Source organism: Bubalus bubalis, chromosome 7 (assembly GCF_019923935.1).
Source record: "Bubalus bubalis isolate 160015118507 breed Murrah chromosome 7, NDDB_SH_1, whole genome shotgun sequence".
Classification (NCBI taxonomy): Eukaryota; Metazoa; Chordata; class Mammalia; order Artiodactyla; family Bovidae; genus Bubalus; species Bubalus bubalis.
Window position 1 is genome coordinate 70038233 of NC_059163.1, and position 25035 is coordinate 70063267.

The following is a 25035-nucleotide window of genomic DNA, read 5'->3' on the forward strand; positions in this document are numbered from 1 at the left end:
TACCAGAGTGAAAACTAATAGTTTCTCATTAATTTTTACTTATTATATGTCACTTATATTATCAAGCATTTAAATTTTTTTTCTATTTTAATTCACTTTTAATCCTAAGAATTGGGTATTATTGTCATCTTATAAATAAAAAAAAAAAAATAGAAGTTCTATTTTCCATGGTTAAGAAACTGGAAAATGAGCCCTGGCCTGTCCCACTACACAGCAGAACTGTTACACTTTTGCCTCCCCTTATGATCCACTTTTACTGCATTCAGGAAACAAGCATTGAGCATTTCTGTGATAGTATGTATGGTATTTATGTCATTGGTAATTAAAAAATATATATTAATACAGTGATTTGGAGAAAGAACTCTAGATGACCAAGTAAGGGAGATAAAAGGAAAGAACTAAACTATATCAGACATTCATGAATAATAATCCAAAACCTCCCCCACTGAGAATTCTGAAATATTTTCCAACTTACAAAAGAATAATTAGCATAGACACTGATGGCTGGTTTTCTCCTCACCTTTCATAGTTTTGCAAAAAGTCAATATTGAGTTAATTCAATAGAGGAACAGATTGAAAACAAATAACAATGGGCTCTGAAGGCTCCCTATTTCTAAAAAGGGTGCTTTCTTGGCTAAGAGGCTCCCATTGTTGTATAGTTGTCTAGAGTATTCCTCACCTCCCATGGTATTAATAGAGTTTTCCACTAACACCTTCTCCATGGTGTTTTCAGTTCATCCTGAGCACTCCTCTTTAAGACAAAAATAGATCAGGGAGTTACCACATTCTGCTATATCTCTCTTTGTAAATTTCCCCCCAAATAAAATATATCTTAAATTGGTACTACAGAAGGTCAATCATGTTTTTATTTGTGTACCTTTTGTATGACCCCATCTATTTCAACAGAACAAAAATAACTTACTATTTTAAAATGCACTGTACTTTATACTATTACTTATTAATATCATTAATAGTGATAGTTGCATTTTTTGACAGCTACTCACATCACTCCTGATATAAAAACAGTCTTTCAAGCTGGTACTAACATTCATCTTTTCCTCTGAGGTTTATAAATTTCAAGGAATTATGTTATCATTCTGTATTCTATATTGAGAGCCTATTGTACACCAGAAACTGGTAATACAGCTGCAATATAAATAGGCATAACCTTTGCTTTATGGAGTGAACAAAAGAGAAAAACAAATACTTAATCAATATAGTGAAAATGAGTATACTACCCAAAGCAATTTATAGATTCAATGCAATCCCTATCAAGCTACCAATGGTATTCTTCACAGAGCTAGAACAAATAATTTCACAATTTGTATGGAAATAGAAAAAAACTCAAATAGCCAAAGCTATCTTGAGAAAGAAGGATGGAACTGGAGGAATCAACCTGCCTGACTTCAGGCTCTACTACAAAGCCACAGTCATAAAGACAGTATGGTACTGGCACAAAGACAGAAATATAGATCAATGGAACAAAATAGAAAGCCCAGAGATAAACCCATGCACCTATGGACGCCTTATCTTTGACAAAGGAGGCAAGAACATACAATGGATTAAAGACAATCTCTTTAACAAGTGGTGCTGGGAAACTGGTCAACCACTTGTAAAAGAATGAAACTAGAACACTTTCTAACACCATACACAAAAATAAACTCAAAATGGATTAAAGATCTAAATGTAAGACCAGAAACTATAAAACTCCTAGAGAACATAGGCAAAACATTCTCCGACATACATCACAGCAGGATCCTCTATGACACACCTCCCAGAATATTGGAAATAAATGCAAAAATAAACAAATGGGACCTAATTAACCTTAAAAGCTTCTGCACAATAAAGGAAATTATAAGCAAGGTGAAAAGACAGCCTTCAGAATGGGAGAAAATAATAACAAATGAAGCAACTGACAAACAACTAATCTCAAAAATATACAAGCAACTCCTACAGCTCAACTCCAGAAAAATAAGTGACCCAATCAAAAAATGGGTCAAAGAACTAAATAGACATTTCTCCAAAGAAGACATACAGATGGCTAACAAACACATGAGAAGATGCTCAACATCACTCATTATCAGAGAAACACAAATCAAAACCACTATGAGGTACCATTTCACACCAGTCAGAATGGCTGCAATCCAAAAGTCTACAAGCAATAAATGCTGGAGAGGGTGTGGAGGAAAGGGAACCCTCTTCCACTGTTTGTGGGAATGCAAACTAGTACAGCCACTATGGAGAACAGTATGGAGATTCCTTAAAAAACTGGAAATAGAACTGCCTTATGATCCAGCAATCCCACTGCTGGGCATACACACTGAGGAAACCAGAACTGAAAGAGACACATGTACCCCAATGTTCATTGCAGCACTGTTTATAATAGCCAGGACATGGAAGCAACCTAGATGTCCATCAGCAGATGAATGGATAAGAAAGCGGTGGTACATATACACAATGGAGTATTACTCAGCCATTAAAAAGAATACATTTGAACCAATTCTAATGAGGTGGATGAAACTGGAGCTGATTATACAGAGTGAAGTAAGCCAGAAAGAAAAACACCAATACAGTATACTAATGCATATATATGGAATTTAGAAAGATGGCAACAATAACCCTGTGTACGAGACAGCAAAAGAGACACTGATGTATAGAACAGTCTTTTGGACTCTGTGGGAGAGGGAGAGGGTGGGGTGATTTGGGAGAATGGCATTGAAACATGTATAATATCATATATGAAACGAGTCGCCAGTCCAGGTTCGATGCACGATACTGGATGCTTGGGGCTGGTGCACTGGGATGACCCAGAGGGATGGTATGGGGAGGGAGGAGGGAGGAGGGTTCAGGATGGGGAATACGTGTATACCTGTGGCGGATTCATGTTGATATATGGCAAAACCAATACAATATTGTAAAGTTAAAAAATAAAATTAATTAAAAAAAAAAAAGAAGAGATCTTGATTATAAGTTAAAGTCAGAAAGATGAACTGCATGGAGGGAAAATAACCCAGGTAGAGCAGTGAGCTAATTTAAAATTGTCAAGGTGAGGAAATTTCTGGCTAAGTCAAGGAAATCAGAATAAGACAGTGGGGTTGGAGTCTGGGGAATGATGGAAAAATGGTATAGATGGAATTATAAAAAGATCCAGGAAAGATCCACCTCAAAGAGAGCTCTACCTACAATCTAAGGATTATTGATTGTATTATAAGGGTAATATAAAAAGAATTAAAAGTTCTAGTGGACAAATGAAAAGATCAGCTTTGCATTTTAACAATTTCATTTCAAATGTTTCATGGGGAAATAATTGAGAAACAAGGATTCAAGTTCAAATCTATCTAGCTCTAGTTCTTTTCATTACAACTCACTGCCTCCTACATCTATTATTGTATTTGCTTTTCAAGGAAAATCTATGGAGTGGAATAAGCAGAAATTATTATTCCTTTTTTTTCACACATAAAAGAAATTGGTGAAGGTGGCCAAAACTTCCAGTTACAAAAAGAAAAAGTCTGGTAGGTCATGTACAGCATAGTGAATATAGTTAACAATTGTTGTTTAGTCGCTAAGTCATGTCTGCCCTTTCTGTGACCCCATGAACTATGGCCTGCCAAGCTCCTCTGTCCATGGAATTTCCCAGGCTAGAATACTGGAGTGGGTTACCATTTCCTGCGTCCCATAGTTAATACTGTATTGCATATTTCAAAGTTACTAAGAGAGTAAATCTTAAAAGCTCTCAACACAAGAAAAAAATTGTAACTATGTGTAGCATGGATATGAATCAGACTTCTTTTGCTGGTCATCTTACTATATACTTACAACAAATCATTATGTTGTACACCTGACTCCAATACAACTTTATATGTTAATTACAGCTCAATAAAATTTTTAAGAATTAAGGAAGAATGTCAAGATCTTCTTAATGCCAGTGACAAGATGATATAGTTAATGAACTAACAAGTAACGGCTTAAAGTTACCTTGGGCCTGCTCAGTGCAAGGGTTTGTGCTAAGCATCTCATGTTTGTTACCTCTTTTATTACCATGTTTATTACTCTTACAAAAAGAGTAATGAAAGGGGAAGTGTGGGAGGGATAAATCAGGAGCATGGGATGAACACACATATGCTATTATATATAAGATAGATGAATGATGGGATCTATATAGCACAGAGAATTCTATGATAGCCTATATGAGATAAGAATCTAAAAAAGAATGAATATATATATATATATATACATACATACATAAATGAATCACTTTGAAGTACACCTGAAACTAACAAAACAGTATACATCAACTATACTCCAATAAAATTAAAATATTTACGAAAAGAGTAATGAGGATTTATTCCCAATTATATGAAGAAGAAGCTGTAGCACAGAAAAATTAATTTCCCAAATTCAAACAGCAAGTACAGAGCTGTTTGGTTCTAGATCTTAAATTCATGATCACTGCTCTTTTCTGGGTTGGACACCCTATACAGTAAGTATGTACTAAAAAATTAGAGGTCCCACTGTTTATTAGTTTGAATTAGCATATAGTGTTTGGTTACATTCAATGAGAAATAAGGACTTCTTGCCTATATATTTGAATACTAGTTGTTCAATAAATGTTCCTCAATTTAAAAAAAAATGTAGATCTATAACTTATTGCTTCAGTGCATACTGTATTACATAATTGGATTTTTTAATCAGCTTAAAATTTATCAGAGCAATAATTGCTATAAACAATTGTAAATATATACATTGTTGTTGTTCAGTCACTAAATATTCAATTCTTTGTGACCCCATGGACTGCAGTATGACAGGTTTCTCTTTCACTGTCTTCAGGAGTTTGCTCAAAGTCATCTGCATTGAGGTGGTGATGCCATCCAACCATCTCATCCTCTGTCAACAATAAAGTCTATAAACAATTGTAAGTATATACATTAATTTTAATTTAATTAAAATTTGTTCAAAATTTTGAATTTTATTCAAATATTGAATGATTAGATGCTGAGGCAATGGTGTCTCCTTTTAAAGTCATCATCCTTCCTGGTCGGGTGTGGACATCCTATGACCAGGGGGTGATACATCTAAGGAAAAGAAGTCCACATGATGAATATGGAGGAGCAATTCTGTGAGAAGTTCCCAGATTGATGATATCTTTAAGCTCTTGAATTCTGAAGTCACATTCCTCAGGACTTTCAATGACTAAAATTAAAAGCACTTACTCTTTCACTGTTAATCAGGTTTTCTCTTACTGATTTTTGCTTTTTAATTAGCAGAGATACTGTGCCAAAAAAAAGGGGGGGGGTACTGAAATTTTAGAATCTTCAAACCAGAGAACACTAGTATCGTTATTGAAAGAGACAATTATTCGTGTTAAATGAGAAAAAAAAAAAAAATAGTAGGGAGAATGTCACCTGAAGATAGCTACTTCCAGCTTTCCTACCTTCTTCCTCACATAGTGTCTTATCTGACGTGTGCTATTTGGAAAAATGTTTTAACTTTTTTTTAGAAAAAAAGTTTAATGGGTAGGTGAGGAGATCTAGAAACTGGTAGACATTCATGCTGGACCAGTTCCATCTCAGGGTTCAAGACTCTCCACTATTACGATGGCACAGGTCTACACTGAGTATTTACTCCTTACTGACAAAATTATAGATCCTGGCACCAGCTATAGAAACCAGGAATCATTCCTGGCTTCATAAGTGGCTTACCAACTGGAGCATGATGTATACCTTCATTAACAAAATTGGGGCATGGTATTCAATAAACATTCCCAACTACTGGTTCATTGTCTGTCAATTTCAATTTAGCCAGAACTGTTTTTAGCTAGGGAGTAAATTGTTTCATACTGGCAGTCAGCTTGGTGTGGTGGGCATGCCAAAAGTCTTAATTAAGCAAAAAAGAGCAGTATTATTTATATAAGCTTTAAAAAAAAAATGTAGTCTGGGCTTCAGGCAAGCAACGCTATGAATTTTCTTGAACATCTTAGGAGTTATTACAAAATAAAAAGTCTCCTGACTTGGAAAATAATCCTTCACTGTTTTCTTTTTTAAATTATATTTTTCTTGATTGCAAGATCATGATATATGAACTGAATCATTCATACTTGGAGTCAATGGTTGATTTATTCTTTAAGAGAAATATCCAACAGAAATGAGTGCATCACAGAAAATGTTTTCAGTCAAAACTGAAATCAGTGTTTTTAATGGTTTAATGAGTAGCTTCCCTGATGGTTTTATTACTATTTCTCCTCTTTCTTCATGCAACTCAAGAGTTTCTTAACCTAGGGCCAATGAATACTCTTAAAGGAAAATGAATTCCCTGATGATGAATTCCAAATTCAAGATGTAGGAGTCATAGATTTATTCTGATTCTCAAAGCAGTTATCTGTACTAACAATAAAAAGTTAATATACGGTGTTCTATCCTCTTCTGGAATATTTTAGCGCTTCTATGGTTTTAATGAATATACTCATACCTTCTAAATATGTATCCACATATAGCACTGTAACCTGATTAACAGTTTTATAGACCCTCAAAGGAAAATACTGAAAACATTTATAAATGAATAAATGAAATGATTTATAATTCTATTAAACTCACTATTCCTATTATGTTTGTTACCCTATCTTCTACCAAGTTGCTAAATTCACAAACCAAGAAAAATATATCCTCAAATCTTTCTCCTTCATCTATCTCTCTTTCACACACACACACACGAAGTTCTGTTTTTGTTAACCATTACACACATGACAAATTTATCTTTTTCTGTCATTGTCACTCTTCTAATTCAAATCCTAGCATTGTCCTGCAAGGACCCGTGCAGTAGCCTCCAGATTAGTCTCTCTCCCCCTCGTACTGCATTCTCTATTAAATTCAATATCCATACAGCTATATGTATGTCCATACAGCTATATACAGTCTGAGGTAAGGAGCAGCAGCTGCACTTTGCTGGAGCAGCCATGAAGAGAGACCCTGCATCCAAGGTAAGAGAAACCCAGGTAGGATGGTAGGCAGTGAGAGAGGGGATCAGGGCGCAGACAGACTGAAACTACAGTCATGGACAACTAGTCAATCTGATCACATGGACCACAGACTGGTCTAACTCATTGAAACTAAGCCATGCCGTATAGGGCCATCCAAGATGGACGGGTCATGGTGGAGAGGTCTGACAGAATGTGGTCCACTGGAGAAGGGAATGGCAAACCACTTCAGTATTCTTGCCTTGAGAACCCCATGAACAGTATGAAAAGACAAAAAGATAGGATACTGAAAGATGAACTCCACAGGTGAGTAGGTGCCCAATATGCTACTGAAGATGAGTGGAGAAATAACTCCAGAAAGAATGAAGGGATGGAGCCAAAGCAAAAACAACACCAGTTGGGAGTGAGACTGGTTATAGAAACAAGGTCCAATACTGTAAAGAGCAATATTGCATAGGAACCTGGAATGTCAGGTCCATGAATCAAGGCAAATTGGAAGTGGTCAAACAGGAGATGGCAAGAGTGAATGTCAACATTCTAGGAATCAGCGAACTGAAATGGACTGGAATGGGTGAATTTAACTCAGATGACCATTATATCTACTACTGTGGGCAGGAATCACTTAGAAGATATAGAGTAGCCATCATGGTCAACAAAAGAGTCTGAAATGCAGTATTTGGATGCGATCTCAAAAACGACAGAATGATCTCTGCTCGTTTCCAAGGCAACCCATTCAGTATCACGGTAATTCAAGTCTATGCCCTGACCAGTAATGCTGAAGAAGCTGAAGTTGAACAGTTCTGTGAAGACCTACAAGACTTTCTAGAACTAACACCTAAAAAAGGTGTCCTTTTCATTATAGGGAACTGGAATACAAAAGTAGAAAGGAAATAAACACCTGGAGTAACCAGCAAATTTGGCCTTGGAGTACAGAATGAAGCAGGGCAAAGGCTAATAGAGTTCTGCCAAGAGAATGCACTAGTCATAGCAAACACCCTCTTCCAACAACACAAGAGAAGACTCTGCACATGGACATCACCAGATGATCAACACTGAAATCAGACTGCTTATACTCTTTGCAGCCAAAGATGGAGAAGCTCTATACAGTCAGCAAAAACAAGACCAGGAGCTGACTGTGGCTTGGATCATGAACCCTTTATTGCCAAATTCAGACTGAAATTGAAGAAAGTGGAGGAAACCACTAGACCATTCAGGTATGACCTAAATCAAATCCCTTATGACTATACAGTGGAAGTGAGAAATAGATTTAAGGGCCTAGATCTGATAGACAGAGTGTCTGATGGACTATGGATGGAGGTTTGTGACGTTGTACAAGACAGGAATCAAGACCATCCCCAAGAAAAAGAAACGCAAAAAAGCAAAATGGCTGTCTGAGGAGGCCTTACAAATAGCTGTGAAAAGATGGGAAGTGAAAAGCAAGGAGAAAAGGTAAGATATACCCATTTGAATGCAGCGTTCCAAAGAATAACAAGGAGAGATAAGAAAGTCTTTCTCGGCCATCAATGCAAAGAAACAGAGGAAAACAATAGAATGAGAAAGACAAGATCTCTTCAAGAAAATTAGAGATACCAAGGGAACATTTCATGCAAAGATGGGCTCAATAAAGGACAGAAATGGTATGGACCTAACAAAAGCAGAAGATATTAAGAAGAGGTGGCAAAAATACACAGAAGAACTGTACAAAAAAGATGTTCATGGCCCAGATAGTCATGACGGTGTGATCACTCACCTAGAGCCAGACATCCTGGAATGTGAAATCAAGTGGGCCTTAGGAAGCATCACTATGAACAAAGCTAGTGGAGGTGATGGAATTCCAGTTGAGCTATTTCAAATCCTGAAAGATGATGCTGTGAAAGTGCCGCACTCAATATGCCAGCAAATATGGAAAATTCAGCAGTGGCCACAGGACTGGAAAAGGTCAGTTTTCATTCCAATCCCAAAGAAAGGCAATACCAAAGAATTGCACTCATCTCATACGCTAGTAAAGTAATGCTTAAACTTCTCCAAGCCAGGCTTTAGCAATACGTGAACTGTGAACTTCCTGATGTTCAAGCTGGTTTTAGAAAAGGCAGAGGAACCAGAGATCAAATTGCAAACATCCGATGGACCATTGAAAAAGCAAGAGAGTTCCAGGATAACATCTATTTCTGCTTTATTGACTATGCCAAAGCCTTTGACAGTGTGGTACACAATAAACTGTGGAAAACTCTGAAAGATATGGGTATACCAGACCTGCCTCTTGAGAAACCTATATGCTGGTCAGGAAGCAACAGTTAGAACTGGAAAAGGAACAACAGACTGGTTCCAAAGAGAAAAAGGAGTACCTCGAGGCTGTGTATGTCACCCTGCTTCTTAACCTATATGCAGAGTACATCATGAGAAACACTTGGCTGGAGGAAGCACAAGCTGGAATCAAGATTGCCAGGAGAAATATCAATAACTTCAGATATGAAGGTGACACCACCCTAGTGGCAAAAAGTGAAAAAGAACTAAAGAGCCACTTGATAAAAATGAAAGAGGAGAGTGAAAAAGTTGGCTTAAAGCTCAACATTCAGTAAATGAAGATCATGGCATCTGGTCCTATCACTTCATGGCATATTGATGGGAAAACAGTGGAAACAGTGGTTGACTTTATTTTTCTGAGCTCAAATATCACTGCAGATGGTGATTGCAGCAATGAAATTAAAAGACTCTTCCTACTTGGAAGGAAAGTTATGACCAGCCTAGACAGCATATTAAAAAGCAGAGGCATTTCTTTGCCAACAAATGTCCGTTCAGTCAAGGCTATGGTTTTTCCAGTGGTCATGTATGGATGTGAGAGTTGGACTATAAAGAAAGCTGAGCACCAAAGAATTGATGCTTTTGAACTGCGGTGTTAGAGAAGACTCTTGAGAATCCCTTGGACTGCAAGGAGATCCAACCAATCCATCCTAAAGGAGATCATTCCTGGGTGTTCATTGGAAGGACTGATGTTGAGGATGAAACTCCAATACTTTGGCCACCTGATGCCAAGAGTGGACTCATCTGAAAAGACCCTGATGCTGGGAAAGATTGAGGGCAGGAGGAGAAGTGGCGACAGAGGATGAAATGGTTGGATGGTATCATTGACTCGATGGACATGGATTTGAGTGGACTCCAGGAGTTGGTGATGGACAGGGAGGCCTGGCATGCTGTAGTACATGGGGTCACAAAGAGCCAGAAACAACTGAGTGACTGAACTGACTGACTGACTGACGTATACAGCTATATGCATGATATTGCCAAAATATAAATCTGATTATCCCATTCCTTAGCTAACTATGTGTTCATGACTAGCTTCATTTATAGGATAACTTGAAATTAGTTGCCATTGTATACAAAGCTTTCATGATGTGACGCCTGCCTTAGGATTACTTCATCTACCACTAGCCCCAGTGCCTACTACACTGCCTATCCAAATAGCATCCTTTATCTAACTAGTTTCAATTCTATCTCTGTCTTTTATCACATTCCTATATATACTAGATTCTTTTGCAATTACAAACTAAAATGGATTTCCTGAACAAGTTAATATTTCTCTACTACATGTCTTTCTATATGACACGGACTCCCTTTACAATGACTTTGAGGAGCCTGGATCAAGAAATAACCATCACTTTCCTGCTCTGATATCCGTGATAACAGCATCTGCTGCCGCTGCTGCTGCTAAGTCGCTTCAGTCATGTCCGACTCTGTGCGACCCCATAGATGGCAGCCCACCAGGCTCCCCCGTCCCTGGGATTCTCCAGGCAAGAACACTGGAGTGGGTTGCCATTTCCTTCTCCAATGCATGAAAGTGAAAAGTGAAAAGTGAAAGTGAAGTCGCTCAGTCGTGTCCGACTCTTAGCGACCCCATGGATTGCAGCCCACCAGGCTCCTCCATCCCTCGGATTTTCCAGGCAAGTGTACTGGAGTGGGGTGCCATTGCCTTCTCCATAACAGCATCTGAGATCACCCTTAACTACCTTTTCCCCATCTTTTCATATGATCTGGTTCAAATCTTTACTGTACTATTTATAAAGTACCTGCTATCTTCCCCAATAAACTGAGAAGATTTTTTGAGTGGCCCTGATTTTTACTTATCCTTTTTCAATCTTGTGTAGTCCATAGAAATGACTCAATAAAGGTTCTGGAATAATAGAAAAAAATACAGGGGCATGAAACATGTATGTAGAATGGAACCTCAATTTTATCCTTTGCCAAAAGATCACCTAAGCCATCATCACTTAGGTTTGGATTTCTTCCCAAATAAGTCACTTTAAAATAGAAAGAGACATGAATTAACAAACTCTAAATTCATATTTTCTTAGTAAGCTTGTAAACATACCCATGTATTTTCCTTCAACTTTTATCATACTGAAACAAAGACAAAATTAGGATAATCTGCATTTCATAAGCTACCTTCTATCTCAGTTCATTTTTTAAAGATACTGAAACACACACACATGAGCACACACATACACACATACGTAAATATGAAGAGAGAAAATGAGGAAAAATCGCTATATTTGTTTTTGCTTTTCTTATTTTAGGAATTTCACTAACTTTGTTCAGGGATAAGGAAATCAATCAGTTAAATTTTGCAAAGCCAAAAATTATGAGAAACAAATTTTGAGTAATGCATTTTAGTTATTTTTAAAATATCCAGGCAATTTACTGCTCTATAAAATTTACTCAAAATGCAGGCTTATCAGGAAAAACTATTTTCTGACCTCTTTATTTCTTATCAGACACTTCCTGAACTTTTAAATAGAATTTTCATTTTCTATGGGCTCAGCAGTAATTCTAAGAGTAAAGCATTTCACATTTAAAGCTTGCCTTTCATTCTTGTTCTCATTTTTGAGAGGACACATGGCTTTAAATTAGAAAATACAACCTTGGTTAAAAAACTTATTGATACTGACAAAAATAACAATAAGAGAAAGTTGGGTTTTCCACCTATCATGTTTGAATGCAATCCAGTTGGAAGAATTTTCTTTTCTTAAGGGCAACTAACCAGCAGGTTTTATACTGTTACATTCTGGAAACATAAATTTAAGTTTGGCACTTATACTCTACAAAACACCTAATTCCTCTAGGACCCAGGACAAAGCTTCATTTGAGATTTGCATAATCCATCACTAATAAAAGATCACTCAGAGGCAGAAGCTGTAGGAACCCAATGTGAAGGCATTTCTTATTCACTGTGAATTGTGAACTTGGCATTTGCTTATATTTAATAATAAAGTGGAATTAAACCTTTATTACTACATCTATAAACATCCTGAAATTACCATATTTATGAAATTCTGTCATATATGCTAATTTGAGTTAGCCAATATTTATTAATTTGGTTTATTTAATAACCATTTCCTGGGCTCCTGTTAGCTGGCAAGCACCTCAGTTATGTCCTGATATCAGTGGTTACTATAAGACAGGCCTTAAGCTCTAGAATCTCATATGCTAAGAAGAATGCTATATATCTCTATATCTCTACCTCCATCTACAGCAAAGTGTGCTAGCAGAGCAAGTGAATCACAAAATAAGCCTGCATACAGGTGCTTGACTCAGAGTAGAAGTAAAATATGGATTTCGGGGAATAATGATACACAATATTTACCAAAAACTCTCTGAGAACCAGCTGATGTGATAAACATTACATTGTATGGTTTCATCCTCTGGGATTTCTTCTGCTTTTTTAGGAGAACACAGAGATCTATGGGCATGAGATTCCTCTAGTGCACAGGTAAGCTAAAAGGACTGTGTTTTAGCTGTTATATGAAATGAGAGATAACACAGAATAAGTAGAATTAGGGTCCTGGCTATTTCTGCTTTATTGACTATGCCAAAGCTTCTGACTGTGTGGATCACAACAAAATGTAGAAAATTTTTAAACAGATGGGAATACTAGACCACCTGACCTGCCTCCTGAGAAATCTGTATGCAGGCCAAGAAGCAACAGTTATAACTGGACATGGAAAAACTGACTGGTTCCACATAGGGAAAGGAGTAGGTCAAGGCTGTATATTGTCACCCTGCTTATTTAATTTACATGCAGAGTTCGGTTCAGTTCAGTTGCTCAGTCATGTCCAACTCTTTGCGACCCCATGAATCGCAGCATGCCAGGCCTCCCTGTCCACCACCAACTCCCGGAGTTTAAGCAAACTTATGTCCATCAAGTCAGTGATGCCATCCAGCCATCTCATCCTCTGTCATCCCCTTCTCCTCCTGCCCCCAATCCTTCCCACCATCAGTGTCTTTTCCAATGAGTCAACTCTTCGCATGAGGTGCCCAAAGTATTGGACTTTCAGCTTCAGCATCAGTCCTTCCAATGAACACCCAAGGACTGATCTCCTTTAGGATGGACTGGTTGGATCTCCTTGCAGTCCAAGGGACTCTCAAGAGTCTTCTCCAACACCACAGTTCAAAAACATCAATTCTTCGGCACTCAGCTTCTTCACAGTCAAACTCTCACATCCATACATGACCACTGGAAAAACCATAGCCTTGACTAGATGGACCTTTGTTGGCAAAGTAATGTCTTTGCTTTTTAATATGCTGTCTAGGTTGGTCATAACATTCCCTCCAGGAGTAAGCATCTTTTAATTTCATGGCTTGCCATCACCATCTGCAGTGAATTTGGAGCCCCCCCCAAAATAAAATCTGACACTCTTTCCACGGTTTCCCCATCTATTTCCCATGAAGTGATGAGACCAGATGCCATGATCTTCATTTACTGAATGTTGAGCTTTAAGCCAACTTTTTCACTCTCCTCTTTCACTTTCATCAAGAGCTTTTTAGTTCCTCTTCACTTTCTGTCATGAGGGTGGTGTCATCTGCATATTTGAGGTTATTGATATTTCTCCCAGTAATCTTGATTCCAGCTTGTGCTTCCTCCAGCCCAGCGTTTCTCATGATGTACTCTGCATATAAGTTAAAGGAGCAGGGTGACAATATACAGCCTTGACATACTCTTTTCCTATCTGGAACAAGTCTGTTGTTCCATGTCCAGTTGTAACTGTTGCTTCCTGACCTGTATATAGGTTTCTCAAGAGGCAGGTCAGGTGGTCTGATATTCCCATCTCTTTCAGAATTTTCATAATGTCAAATGCTGGACTGGATGAAGCACAGCTGGAATCAAGATTGCGGGGAGAAATATCAATAACCTCATATACGCAGATGACACTACCCTTATGGCAGAAAGTGAAGAATTAAAGAGCTTGTTGATGAAAGTTAAAGAAGAGAGTGAAAAAGTTGGCTTAAAACTCAACATTCATAAAAAAGAAGATAATGGCCTCCAGTCTGATTACCTTATGGCAAATAGATGGGGAAATAATGGAAACACTGAGAGACTTTTGGGGGGGGGGGGGCTCCAAAATCACTTCAGATGATGACTGCAGCCATGAAAATAAAAGACTCTTGCTACTTGGAAGAAAAGCTACAATCAACCTAGAAAGCATATTAAAAAGTAGAGATTACTTTGCCTACAAAGGTTCATCTAGTCAAAGCTATGGTTTTTCCAGTAGTCATGTATGGATGTGAGACTTGGACTATAAAGAAAGTTGAGCACCAAAGAATTAATACTTTTGAAAGGTGGTGTTGGAGAAGCCTCTCTAGAGTCCCTTGGATAGCAAGGAGATCCAACCAGCCCATCCTAAAGGAAATCAGTCCTGAATATTCATTGGAAGGACTGATGTTGAAGGTGAAACTCCAACTCTTCAGCCACCTGATGCAAAGAACTGACTCCTTGGAAAAGACCCTGATGCTGGGAAAAATTGAAGGCAAGTGGAGAAGGGGATGACAGAAGATGAGATCGTTGGATGGCATCACCCACTCGATGGACTTGAATTTGAGCATCTCCTGGAGTTGGTGAAGGACAGGGAAGCCTGGTGTGCTACAGTCCATGGAGTTACAAAGAGTTGGACATGACTGAGCGACTGAACTGACTGACTGAGGGTTCCGATGAATGTGCAACTCATTCTGTTGCTGGAAATCCATCAATAAATAGTAAAAGCGGGAAACTTCTTTCATGAAGCTTAGTCTCAAGTGGAGACAGATTGTGTCATTGCTTTAGCATCAGGTCCCATCCACCAAGGGGAATATGGAAAAGTTTATGGTAAGTCAGTCACAAGAATGGAATTTATTATTGATTTCATTGACAACACACAGAAAACATGTTTGATTCTGAATCATCTTTCCTTCAGCCAGCAATAGCTTGAAAGCAAAGGGCCTATCTTACCATGTAAGTGGACAGAAAGAATGTATTCTCTGGTCTATGCTGTTTTATTACTTAAAATTTTCAAAGACATAACATATGTATGCTGTAATCTCTTTTCATCTGCATTAAAATACATTAATAATATACTTAAAGAATTATTTGCCCTGCTAAAATGTCCTAATTATTCCACATCTTCTAACTTGGAATAACTTATGATTTCTCAAGACAATCTTCAGAGTTCAGTTCAGTGCAGTTGCTCAGTCATGTCTGACTCTTTGCGACCCCATGGACCTCAGCATGCCATGTTTCCCTGTCCATCACCAACTCCTGGAGCTTACCTAAACTCATGTCCATCGAGTCACTTATGCCATCCAACCATCTCATCCTCTATCAACCGCTTCTCCTACCGACTTCAATCTTTCCTAGCATCAGGGTCTTTTCCAATAAGTCAGTTCTTCACATCAGGTGGCCAAAGTTTTGGAGTTTTACTTTCAAATCAGTCTTTCGAATGAATATTCAGGACTAATTTCCTTTAGGATGGACTGATTTGATCTCCCTGCTGTCCAAGTGACTCTTAAGAGTTTTCTCCAACACCACAGTTCAAAAGCATCAATTCTTCAGTGCTCAGCTTTCTTTATAGTCCAACTCTCACATCCATACATGACTACTGGAAAAACCATAGTTTTGACTAGACAGGCCTTTGTTGGAAATGTCTCTGCTTTTTAATATGCTGTCTAGGTTGATCATAGCTTTTCTTCTAAGGAGCAAGCATCTTTTATTTTCATGGCTGTAGTCACTATCTGCAGTGATTTTGGAGCCCAAGATAATAAAGCCTCTCACTGTTTCCATTGTTTCCTCATTATCTTCATTACCTTCACCATAGTTTGGCCTCAGTTCAAACAACAGGGAAGGAATACAATTCTGCCCATCAGAACAAGACCCAGTTCCCCCCTCAGTTACTCTCTCCCATCAAGAAGCCTCCATAACCCTCTTGTCCTTATCCATCAGAGGGCAGACAGAATGAAAACCACAATCACAGAAAACTAACCAAACTGATCACATGGACCACACCCTTGTAAACTCAATGAAACTATGAGCCATGCCATGTAGGGCCATCCAAGATGGACGGATCATGGTAGAGAATTCTGACAAAGCATGGTCCACTGGAAAAGGGAATGGCAAACCACTTCAGTATTCTTGCCTTGCGAACCCCATGAACAGCATGAAAAGGCAATCTTGAGAAGTCAAGGGAAAATGAGCATATTTCAACAAAATTCTATCAGAACTGAAATGGCTCTGGCTATTCTAAATCATAGAATTATTGTGTCCATTTTAGGATGTCAAAAGTCATCCAAGATATTGATACCATACATCTACCCTAGCTTCCAGTGCTATAAGAACAATGTGTTATTCAGTCATTCAAGATTTATGCTAAGTAATAAGGAAAAAAAACGTTAAAAAAAAACAAACAAAAAAAACACAACAGCAATGATAACAAAACTGGCCTAAAGAAGAGGTAGTCCAAGATACCTTCCCCTGCCATATGGTTACACCAATGGCCTTTAAATATAATTCCTTCCTTTTTTAAAATTATCACATAGTGATAACAAAAATCACTGGAGTCAAAGTTTTGTTTCCAATGTCTCCTTTGCTCTTCTCATACAATGTGACATAGGCAAATCTTGCTCTTATTTTAGACTTTTATTTTCTTTTTGATAACATCAGGATTTGGGGCAGGGACTTCTCAAGTTACTTAACTGCAATTCTTAATCAAACATAAGAAGGAACGGCAGAATTTGATGGATTTCAGAGACAAATTTTGTATCATGAGCAAGGATTACATATTTTCCAGATCTGTAATCAACAAGATGATTTTAAATCAAAATTTATAATTAAAAAAAAATCAAGCCAGATATAGTAAAAATAATTGTTTCTTTAAGTATAAAAGATATATATATGCTGCTAAGTCACTTTAGTCATGTCTGACTCTGTGCAACCCCATAGATGGCAGCCCACCAGGCTCCGCCGTCCCTGGGATTCTCCAGGCAAGAACACTGGAGTGGGTTGCCATTTCCTTCTCCAGTGCATGAAAGAGAAAAGTGAAAGTGAAGTCGCTCAGTCATGTCCAACGCTTCACAACCCCATGGACTGCAGCCTACCAGGCTCCTCCGTCCATGGGATTTTCCAGGCAAGAGTACTGGAGTGGGTTGCCATTGCCTTCATATATATATATATATAGAGAGAGAGAGAGAGAGAGAGAGAAAGAGAGAGAGAGAGAGAGGATTGATAAACTTTCAAGACTCAGGAGACCTTTTACTTAAACTCCATAACCAAAATACTTTCATACCTCTTACTGGTATTTTGAATTTTCATTCCCAGAGTTTTCTCCCACTGCTAAATGGTAGTACCAATTCTTGCCATTTACTGGTCATAAAAGTGGATAGGATCAATGGGTAATATTTATCAAGTGCTTTGAGCTCCCTGGAAGGTAGGGTTATATAAATATCATATACTCTACTGAAGTACATAGACGAGAACTTCCCCAGACTTCAAATTCTTCAGGGAGTAACTCACATAATGGAATCTGTCTCAGTGAAATTGAGATTAATGAAAAATAAGTGCTATTGTAAAGTTTGTAGTGTGTCATCCCAAGGTTCTATTTGTACTGTTAAAACATGGCTTTCATATTCACATTCTTTTTATAAGCAGAAGTGAATAGAAGTGACTTTAGTAAGTTTGTCTTTTGACATTAGGTCACTAGTATATCAATGGCAACCCACTCCAGTACTCTTGCCTGGAAAATCCCATGGTTGGAGGGGCCTGGTAGGCTGCAGTCCATGGGGTCGCTAGGAGTTGGACACGACTGAGCGACTTCACTTTCACTTTTCACTTTCATGCATTGGAGAAGGAAATGGCAACCCACTCCAGTGTTCTTGCCTGGAGAATCCCAGGGACGGGGAGCCTGGTGGGCTGCCGTCTATGGGGTCGCACAGAGTTGGATACGACTGACGCAACTTAGCAGCAGCATATCAATTTTTAATAGAATGAACAAAATTAAAATAAAGTTCTTTATGTATAGTTTGGAGTAAAACAATGTGATCAGTAACCAGTCCAACTGGGCTGTCTCCTTTTAAACAAACAAAAATTAATCAATTTTACCTATTCCAAAGTCTCACAGGATGCTATGTATTACAGACATCAATTAATTAATTACTTTAAGATAAACTGAGTATACAAAGCCAAAATTAATTGAGTATAGATTCCTGTTATTTACTAAGTATTCCTTGCTAAACAGGAAATAGATGGCCTTGCCCATACTGAATTCTTAAACTACATGACATGTAGTCAAATGCGAAATGAGAATAGCTTTTCTGTCTTCATAATCTGAGCACCTTAAAGGGTATACATATAATAGGAATGAGTCCACCAGGATCTTGGAAGGAAGGAACAAATTCTCCTAAGCTTTAAAGCCCATGCAAGAAAAATGTACACCAAGAGACATTAAAGAATCTAAAAACTTGGGATTCCTTATTATTTTTTATTTTAATGATCTATCCATTGGTGTGAGTGGGGTGTTAAAGTCTCCTACTATTATTGTGTTACTATCAATTTCTTCTTTTATGTCTGTTAGTGTTTATCTTATGTATTGAGGTGCTCCTATGTCGTGTCCTTCCTTATCTCTCATAATCGTCTTTATTTTAAGGTCTATTTTGTCTGATAGGAGGATTGCTACTCCAGCTTTCTTTTGCTTCCCATTTGCATGGAATATATTTTTCATCTTCTCACTTTCAGTCTATATGTATCTTTAGGTGTGAAGTGGTTTTCTTGTAGACAGCCTATATTGGGTCTTGTTTTTGTATCCATTCAGCTAGTCTGGGTCTTTTGGTTGGAGAATTTAACCTATTTACATTTAAAGCAATTATTGATATATATGTTCCTATAATAATCCTTAAATGATTCGTTAGATTAGATGGATCTCACTGATATCTTCAGGACATCCCATCCAAATGCATAAGAATACACCCTTTTCTCAAGTATACAAGGAACATTCTCCAAGATACACCACATGTTGGGCCACAAATCAAACCTCAGTAAATTTAAGAAAATTGAAATCATATCAAGCATCTTCTCTGACCACAATGCTATGAGACTAGATACTAATCACAAGAAAAAAAAAAAAAAAAACTGTAAGAAACACAAACACACAGAGATTAAACAGCACTTTTCTAAATAATCAACAGGTTACTGAAGAAATCAAAACAGAAATAAAAAATTTCTAGAAACAAATGAAAATGAAAACACAGCAACTCAAAACTTATGGGATGCAGCAAAACAGTTCTAAAAGGGAAGTTTATAGCAATACAATATTACCTCAAGCAACAAGAAAAACATCGATTAGATAGCCTAATGTTACACCTAAAACAACTGGAAAAAGAAGAACAAAAAATACCCAAAATTAGTATAAGGAAAGAAATCATAACATCTGAGCAGAAATAAATGAAAAAGAAATGAAAGAAACAATAGTAAAGATTAATAAAATTAAATCCTGTTATTTGAGAAGATAAATAAAACTGACAAGCCTTTAGCCAGAATAATCAAGAAAAAAAGAGAGAAGAATCAAACCAACAAAATTAGAAATGAAAAAGGAGAGGTTACAACAGACAATGCAGAAATACACAGGATCATAAGAGACTATTATGAACAACTGTATAGCAATAAAATGGATAACCTGAAAGAAATGGACAGATTGTTAGAAAAGTTGAATCTTACAAGACTAAACCAGGGAGAAATAGAAATTATGAACAACCCAATTACAAGCACTGAAATTGAAGCTGTGATCAAAATCTCCCAAAAAAACAAGAGTCCAGGACCAGATGGCTTCACAGGAGAATTCTATCAAAGATTTAGAGAAGAGTTAATGCCTATCCTTCTAAAACTCTATCAAAAAATATATATATTGGAAAGTAATTATCCTCCAATTAAAATAAATAAATTTAAATTTAAAAAAAAATTGCAGAGGAAGGAACACTTCCAAACTCATTCTATGAGGCCACCATCACCCTGATATCAAAACCAGACAAAGAACACAAAGAAAGAAAACTAAAGACCAATATCACTAATGAACATAGATGCAAAAATCCTCAACAAAATTTAACAAACAGAATTCAGCAACACATCAAAAAGCTCATACACCATGATCAAGTTGGGTTTATTTTAGGAATGCAAGGATTCTTCAACGTCCACAAACCAATCAGTGTGCTCAACCATGTTAACAAATTGAAAGATAAAAACAATATGATAATCTCAATAGATGCAGAAAAAGCCTTTGACAAAATTCATCACCCATTTATGATTAAAATCCCTTGAAAAATGGGCACAGAAGAAAACTACCTCAGCATAGTAAAGGCCATACATGATAAGTCTACAGCAAAACATTCTCAACGATGAAAAACTTAAAGCATTTCCCCTAAGATCAGGAGCAAGACAATGATGTCCACTTTCACCATTATTCAACATAGTTCTGGAAGTCCTAGCTATAGCAATCAGAGAAGCAAAAGAAATAAAAGGAATTCAGATCAGAAAAGAAGTAAAGCTTTCACTGTTTGCAGATGACATGATACTATACATAGAAAACCCTAAATATAGTATCAGAAAATTACTAGATCTAATCAGTGAATTTAGCAAAGTTTCAGGATACAAAATCAACACACAGAAATCACTTGTATTTCTATATACTAACAATGAAAAATCAGAAAGAGAAATTAAGGAATCAATTCCATTCACCATTGCAATAAAAATAATTAAATATCTAAAAATAAACTTACCTAAACAGACAAAAGAACTGTACACAAAAAATTATAAGACATTATTGAAAGATATCAAAGGTGACATAAACATCATATGGAGAGATATTCTATGTTCCTGGGTAGGAAGAATCACTATTGTGAAAATGAGTATACTACCAAATGCAATCTACAGATCTAACGTGATCCCTATCAAATTACCAATGACATTTTTCACAGAACTAGAACAGAAAATGTCAAAATTCATAAGGAAACACAAAAGACCCTGAATAGCAAAAGCAGTCTTGAGAAAGAATGGAGCTGGAGGAATCAACCTTCCTGAGTTCAGATTATACTGCAAAGCTCCAGTCATCAAGATAGTATGGCACTGGCACAAAAACAGAAATAACAACCAATGGAACAAGATAGAAAGCCCAGAAATAAACTCATGCACCTATGGGTACTTTATTTTTGACAAAAGAGGTAAGAATATACAATGGGGCAAAGACAGCCCCTTCAATAAATGGTGCTGGGAAAACTAGACAGCTACATATAAAAGAATGAAATTAGAACACTTCTAACACCATACACAAAGATAAACTCAAAATGGATTAAAGACCTAAATGTAAGATCATAAACTATAAAACTCTTAAAGGAAAACAGGCAGAACACTTGAAGACATAAATTAAAGCAAGATCCTCTATAACCCACCCCCTAGAGTAATGGAAATAAAAAGAAAAGTATAAAAATGGGACCTGATTAAACTTAAAGGCTTTTGCACAGTAGGATAAAAAGACAACCCTCAGAATGGGAGCAAATAATCTCAATTGAAACAACTGACAAAGGATTAATTTCCAAAATATATAAGCAGCTCATACCACTCAATGCCAGAAAAACAAACAACCCAATCAAAAAGTGGGAAAAAGACTTAAACAGACATTTATCCAAAGAAGACATACAGATCATTAACAAACACATGAAAACATACTCAACAAATGCAGATCAAACCTACAATGAGATATCACCTCACACCAGAATGGCTGTCATCAAAAAGTCTACAAACAATAAATGCTGGAGAGGGTGTGGAGAAAAGGGATTGCTCTTGCACTGTTAGAGGGAATATAAATTGATACAGCCACTATGGAAAATGATACGGAGATTCCTTAAAAAATCTAGGAATAAAACTACCAAAAGATACAGAAATCCCAGTCCTAGGCACATACTACAAGAAAACCAAAATTGAAAAAGACTCATGAATCCCGTTGTTCATTGCAGCACTATTTACAATAGCTAGAACATGGAAGCAACCTAGATGTCCATTGACAGATGAATGGATGAAGAAGTTGTGGTACATATACACAATGGAATATTACTCAGCCATAAAAAGGTATGCATTTAAGTCAGTTCTAATGAGGTGGATGAACCTAGAACCTATTACACAGAGTGAAGTAAATCAGAAAGAGAAAGATAAATATTGTATTTTAACACATATATATGGAATCTAGAAAAAATGGTACTATAGAATTTATTTACAGGGCTGCAATGGAGAAACAGACATAGAGAATAGACTTACGGGCATGGAGAGAAGAGAGGAGAGGTTGAGATGTATGGAAAGAGCAACATGGAAACTTACATTATCATATGTAAAATAGATAGCCAACAGGAATTTGCTGTATGACTCAGGAAACTCAAACAGGGGCTCTGTAGGAACTTAGAGTGGTGGGATGGGGAGGAAGATGGGAGGGAGGTTCAAATCCCTCCCCTCTAGGTTGATGGCTGACTCATGTTGAGATTTGACAGAAAACAACAAAATTCTGTAAAGCAATTTTCCTTCAATAAAAAATAAATCAACAATAATAAAAAAAGAACCTAAAATCTGATCAGAACAGATCCTGAAGGGGAAAAGTCAAGCTTTTCAAAGATGCTCTAATAGAGCTAACACTGTAGTTTTGCCTCAGATTTATCTGGAACAGTATTTGATTGACTATGTTTCCAAGTGTGCCATTAAACAGCACAAGTGAGAATTTGCATGAAATGCAAGTAAGACTGGGAGAAGCAAATTATGCAACTGAAGGCAAGGCACAGAGTGACCTTCACATTCCATTTAGATTACAGAACCTCATAGCAAATTCTCTTGTTTTCTAAATTAATGTAATTCTCTACTCCATTCCTCTCAGAGCAGCTAATTTTTCATTTCCCAGAACATGAGATGAAAAGGGGATTAAGGAACTGCAGAATAAAGACAACTTTGTTGTGAGCTAAAAATGTGCTCAGAGGAATGATGCAGAGTACCCGAGAGGGAGCAAGGAATTGAAGGTTTCTTGCTTTTGAAATAATGGCTAGCTCTGTGGAGATGGAAACTAGACTGACAAGTTATTCTCCTGCTGGAAGAAAAAAATTCAAATAAATAATTGGTTTGGTGACATTCATTTAAAATTTATTCATGAAATTATTGAGTCATTTATTCAACAAATACATGTATTGAGAACTTGCAAGCAAGGCAAGTTGTAAATTCTGAAGATAAAGTTGTTAAAACAGCAGACAAGACTCTTATTCACACGTGTTTTTCTTTCTGGAGAGTAAAAAGGCTTTACATGCATGCTGTTTAATCATATCTGACTCTTTGTGACCACATGGACTGTAGTCCACCAGGCTCCTCTGTCCATGGGATTCTCCAGGCAAGATTACTGGAGTGTGTTGCCATTTCCTACTCCACAGGATCTTCCCAACCCAGGTATTGAACCCATGTCTCCTGTGTCTCCTGCATTGGCAGGCAGATTCTTTACCACTGCACCACCTTACATGGGACAACAAATGAATAAGGCAATTTCAGGTTGTGGTAAATTCTATAAAAGGAATAAATTAAGAGTGTAAGATTTGGAACTATGCTATTGGGAGAGTCAGAAGAGCCTCTCAGAGGAGACAGCCTAAGAATAACAAGAATGAGCCAATGAACATCTGGAGATAGAAGTTTTCATGCAAAGGAACAGCACATGCAAAGGTCCTAAGCCAAGTGACATTTGGCTAGAGCAAGAGTCCACTCAAGGCCAGTGAGACAGATCCATTGAGCAGAGGAGATGGCTGTCTGAATTGGAGACTGAGAGTTGAGTAGGGGCCTAGCAATAGGGGGATTTAGAACTTGAAAAGTGGTTTGTATGTTTTTAAATATTATTTTATTAGCCTGTGGTAGGCAGAATAATGGCCTGTGGATATCTATGACTTAATCCCTTGCACCTGTGAATGTGTGAATTTATAGAATAAAGGAGAATTAAGGTTACTAATCAGCTGACCTTGAATTAGGGAGCTGAATCTGCATTATTCAGGTGGGCCCAAGTAATCACAAGGGACCTTTAAAGTAGAAGACAGAAGAGTAAGTGTCAGAGTGATGGAACTTGACAAAGACATGATATTCCATTACTGATTCTGAAGATGGAAAGAGCCCAAGACCCAGGGAGTGCAAGCAACCTCCAGAAGCTAGAAAAAACAAAGAAACAGATGGTCCCTCAGAATTTCTAGAAAAAGTGCAATTTGGTTGACACCTGAGTTTTAGCCCAGTGAGACTCATTTTAAACTTTTGATATCCAGAATTATAAGATAATAAATTTGTGTTACTTTAAATCATCAATTCTGTTACAGAAGCAGTATGAAGCTAATATAAAGCCAATGGAAATTTTTACATCAAAGAGAAGTTTAATTTTACTTAAATGTTAACATATCATTCTGATTGCTCCTGGAAAAATAAACTATAAGGATGAAAAAGTAGAAAGGACAATTATAAAGCTATTGCAGTAGACCAGATATAAGATAATATAGATATAATGGGGTAGAACCATTGGAGAAAAAATAAAAAACCTCAGATATTTGAAATACATCTCAACACTTTTTGAGGAAATGGAATTTTGCGAGGAGAAAAAGAGATATTGACACTAGACTTTGGAATGAAACATTTGGAGGAATTAGGGAGCTATTTTCTGAATCTAACACAAGAGAAGGAGAATTTTAGGTATATTAATTTTAGATGTGTATTACAGTATACTTATCTTGAA